The sequence below is a fragment of the Pseudophryne corroboree genome, chromosome 5, assembly GCF_028390025.1.
Source record: "Pseudophryne corroboree isolate aPseCor3 chromosome 5, aPseCor3.hap2, whole genome shotgun sequence".
In the NCBI taxonomy this organism is placed as follows: domain Eukaryota; kingdom Metazoa; phylum Chordata; class Amphibia; order Anura; family Myobatrachidae; genus Pseudophryne; species Pseudophryne corroboree.
Genome location: NC_086448.1, coordinates 80107949 through 80113226, shown reverse-complemented (window position 1 = coordinate 80113226; position 5278 = coordinate 80107949).

Sequence of the window (5278 nt, the reverse complement as noted above, 5' to 3'; positions counted from 1 at the left end):
TAGTGTGGGTTGTGTGACAAGTACCTCTGCCACAGTAGAGACAGGAGTAGGTCTTGAATCCTGACTCAACTTGGCCAGAGGGCAGGACTTGTCGCCACACTTTGGCTTGTGCAACTCACAGGTCTGCAGATAGTGGCCTAAACCCCCACAATATAGGCATAAATTTAAGTTTTGGCGACGCAGACGCTCCTCTCTGAGAGCCTGGGCCGCAGAAAACTTTTAAACCTTTTCTCTCCAATTAAACCTGAGGATTCTCTTGTCACCATATTGTGAGCAAGAGTCTCTTTAGAGATAGATGAACTCTCAACGACTTCTGGCAAGATAAGCAAAATTTTGGTCATAAGGTTTTGCAGTTGCTTTAAGGATTGCTGCAAAACTTCCAGCCGCTCAGGTTTCAAAGCACTGAAAGCAGAGTTCAGGGCTGAGAGAGACGCCTGCAGGGCTTGCATAGTTGGCATAGGAGGATTTCAAACAAGACTAGACTAGACAAGACAAGACTGGACTGGCTTTTGAACTAGACAAGACAAGACTGGACTGGCTTTTGAACTAGACAAGACAAGACTGGACTGGATTCTGAACACGACTGGGTTCTGAACACTGGACTGGGTTCTGCACACTGGATTCGGTTCTGCACACTGGATTCTAGACATGACTGGATTCTAGACAGGACACTGGACTGGGCCAAAAAAAAGAAAAAAACCCTACTATTTAGCTTTATTTCTTTTTTTTGTTGAATGGGCCAGTGATAATGTTACGTTCACTGTACTTGGTACTCCTGGAACTGGGCAGATGAGCCCCAAGTACAGGAACGTAATGCTGCAAAAGATACGGAGCTCAGCAGCAACCCCTACGGAAACCTGACTCCGTTGTCTCACCCTCGTGGTCAGTCTACGCCTGCGAGACTATGGTTTCTTGGGCCCACGGCAGCCGCGTTTGAAGGGCGGTTTATGTCTGCCCAACTCCGATGCCCCCCGGTCTTAGTTGGAGACAAAGCGTAAATGAGACGGGATGATGACAAGGGGAACCTCTAACTAAAGACAGAAATACAGAGTTAGGGGCGCTACAGAACTAAATGAAAGTATGCGCGTCTCAGCCGCCAAGACTAACAACAAAGGCAATGCTGTCCACACGGCACTGTCGTATACCGGCGAGGACAGCCAACACAGAACCTCTGCAGAAACTTCAAAACAAATATAACAAGACGCTGCGGCCTAAGCCTAGGAATGCGGCAGAGCCGCTACTCACGAAACCGGTACGAATACTGGCAAAAGGACAGGAACCCCCAAAGTAGCTGACACAGGCTCTCAGGACTGGAGAACAGGCAGAATTCCAAACGACAGACCAGTGGACACCAAGAAACAGGATACTGGATCAGACACAGGCAAAGCCACAGGACTCCTGGACAGGAATGCTTCAAGGCAGGATACTGGATCAGACACAGGCAAAGCAACAGGACTCCTGGACAGGAATGTGTCAGGGCAGGATACTGGATCAGACACAGGCAAAGCCACAGGACTCCTGGACAGGAATGCTTCAAGGCAGGAAGCAGCTAGACAGAAGCTATCACCGGCGGCCAACAAGAGTCTTTCTAAACCAGAGCAAAGGAAATCCTGGCCTGCAAGAGAACTATAACATAAAATACATGAACAGGAATGAACCACTGCTTGTGGTTCATAACAGTACATCCCACTACTGCATCTAAGAAACCTGATAAATTCAAACGTCAGAAGGTTACTAAAGTAGTTTTACCACATTCTGATGTGTTTGCAAGTCTCCCGACTTGCTGATCCTGGTGAACTCCTGAGATGTTCTCCTCAGTCATCTGGATCTGACGGTCCAATTCCTACAAGCCCACGGGTGGCTCATCAACTGGAAAAAGTCCTCCCTGGTCCCTGCTCTGAGCATGGTACACCTGGGGGCACTACTGGACACACACAGCCAAAGACTGTTCTTTTCTTCGGAGAAAGTTCTGAAACTTCAGGACAGGATCAGATACTTCCGCTCTCGTCCAAGAGTGTCGATACACTTGGCGATACAAGTACTAAGCCTCATGGTGTCGGCTTTCAACATGGTGGAGTACGCTCAATTTAATTCCCGCCCTCTGCAGAGGTTAATCCTTTCCAAGTGGGACGGCCTGCCTCATCGGATCAGATCTCAAATTATCTCCTTGACTCCGGAGGTTCGTATTTCACTGAACTGGTGGCTACAGAACCAACAGTTGAGCAGGGGGTCTTCCTTCTGGATCCCCAACTGGGTCCTACTGACGCCAGTCTGTGGGGTTGGGGCGCAGTGCTAGAGCAACACTCTCTCCAGGGTTGGTGGACCAAGGAGGAATCTCTCCTCCCGATAAACATTCTAGAATTGCGGGCAGTGTTCAATGCTTTGACTCTTGCCCTGCCTCTGATGCAGAACAGGCCTGTTCAAGTACAATCAGACAACGCCACCATGGTGGCATAAATAAATCATCAAGGCAGCACTCGAAACCGCATGACAATGATGGAAGTGTCAAAAATCCTTAGTTGGCCAGAACGCCATCTGCCAGCAATATCGGCAGTGTTCATTCCGGGAGTCCTCAACTGCGAAGCGGATTTCCTCAGTCGTCAGGACGTGCACGCCGGAGAGTGTAGTCTTCATCAGGAAGTCTTTCAACTCCTAGTGTAAGTGGGGCCTACCAGATGAAGACCTGATGGCGTCTCGACACAATCACAAAGTTCCGGTCTTCGGATCAAGGACAAGGGATCCTCAAGCAGCGTTCGTGGACGCACTGGCAATTCCATGGAACTTTCGGCTGCACTACGTGTTCCCTCCAGTGTCACTCCTGCCCAGGGTACTGCAGAAGTTCAAGCAAGAAGGAGGAATACTACTTCTAGTCGCTCCAGTGTGGCCCAGACGGCATTGGTTCTCAGACCTACAGGGTCTGTTGATAGAGCGTCCGCTTCTACTTCCTCAACGCCCAGAACTCCTCGTTCAGGGCCCTTGTGTCTACCAGGACCTGGCCAGACTGGCTTTGACAGCGTGGCTCTTGAAGCTTCACTCCTGAGATCCAAAGGATTTTCCGAGGCGGTTATCCAAACCATGCTCAAGGCCCGCAAACCGGCTTCTGCACGGTTTTTTTATAGGGTCTGGAATTCTTACTTTACCTGGTGTGCTGCTAAGAATTACGATGCTTACAAGTTTAGTACTTCCAGGCTTCAGGCTTTTTTGCAACAAGGCCTGGACTTAGGATTTCGTTGGCCTCCCTCAAGGTTCATATATCTGCCTTGTCTGTGTGGTTTCAGCAGAAAATTGTGCCTATTCCTGACGTTCATACTTTCACTCAGGGCGTATCACGAATTCAACCTCCCTATGTCCCTCCTGTGGCTCCATGGGATTTGTCTGTTGTCCTGACTGCCCTGCAAGAGTCTCCTTTTGAACCTCTTGAGACGATGGACCTTAAATGGCTTACTGCCAAGGTCCTCTTCTTGCTGGCTATTGCCTCTGCTAAAAGGGTTTCGGACTTAGGCGCATTGTCCTGCCGTCCTCCCTTTCTGATATTTCACTGTGACCGGGCAGTGCTTAGAAATCACCCAGGTTATTTGCCAAAGGTGGTGTCATCTTTTCACCTTAACCAAGAGATTGTGGTTCTGGCCTTTATCTCTTCTGACTTGTCCTCCAAGGAGCGGTCTTTGGATGTGGTACGGGCTCTCCGTACATACGTGGAAAGGACGGCCTCTATCAGGAGTCTGATTCCCTTTTTGTACTTTTTGGTTTTCACAATCGTGGCTGGCCTGCAAACAAGCAAACCTTGGCCAGATGGATTTGAATGGTGATTGCACAAGCTTATTCGCTGGCCGGGCTCCCGGCTCCTGCTGCTATTAAGGCCCATTCTACTCAGTCTGTTGGACCTTCTTGGGCGGCCTGCCATGGTGTGTCCGCAGAACAATTGTGCAAGGTGGCTACGTGATCCTCAGTGAACACGTTTATTAGGTTCTATGCCTTTGATACTTCTGCCTCCCAGGCAGGGCCGGCTCCAGGCCTACTAGCACCCTGTGCGAGAAAATGTAAAAGCGCCCCCTAACCCCTATGCGCGCGCCGAAGGCGCGCGCGCGCTTCGGGAAAAGTGGGCGTGGCCTCCTGGGAAAGTGGGTGTGGCCTCGTAACTTCATATTATTAAACTATAAATAAATATATTTTTTCACACCCCCTCTATGCACACAATTAGCAGCCTTATGCAGAACAGCCACAGTAGTGTTCCTTACACACAATGTCTCCAGTGTAGTGCCAGCTACACATGACATGCCCCGCAGCAGTGCCAGCAACACATGACATGCCCCGCAGCAGTGCCAGCTACACATGACATGCCCCGCAGCAGTGCCAGCTACACATGACATGCCCCGCAGCAGTGCCAGCTACACATGACATGCCCCTCAACAGTGCCAGCTACACACAATAGACCCCCAGCAGTGCCAGCTACACATGATAGTGTTCACGTTTTAGGGCAGGGTGCTGATCACAAGGAGGGCACATTTTTAAGTAAGGAGGGCAAAATGATGTACATACTGTAATGCTTGGTGCTCCTCCACCCACATGCTGAAGCAGGGACAGTGCGCGCCGAAGGCGCGCAGCAAAAATTTAGGGCCGTTGCTTCGTGGGGAAGGTGCATGACCACAGAGTAGTGGCAATTCGCATTACACCACATAGTAGTGCAGCTAATACACATTGCACCAGGTAGAACCTCCTATACACTTTGCGCCAGGCAGAGCACGTTAGACACTTTGCGCCAGGCAGAGCACGATAGACACTTTGCGCCAGGCAGAGCACGATAGACACTTTGCGCCAGGCAGCGCACGATAGACACTTTGCGCCAGGCAGCGCACGATAGACACATTGCCTAGCCACAGACGCCTAGTAGATACACTACATGATATGCCCCCCAGCAGTGCCAGCTACACGTGACATGCCCCCCAGCAATGCCAGCTACACGTGACATACCCCCCAGCAGTGCCAGCTACACGTGACATGCCCCCCAGTAGTGCCAGATACATAAATGGCCACACAGTGCAGATATGCCCCCAGTGCCAGATACATAAATGCCCCCACAATGCCAGATACATAAATGACCACACAATGCCAGATACATAAGTGCCCCCACAGTGCCAGATGCATCAATGACCCCACAGTGCCAGATACATAACTGCCAGATACATAAATGCCCCCAGTGCCACAAAACATAAATGCCCCCACAGTGCCAGATAAATAAATGCCCGCCGTGCCACAAAACACAAAAGCCCCCACAGTG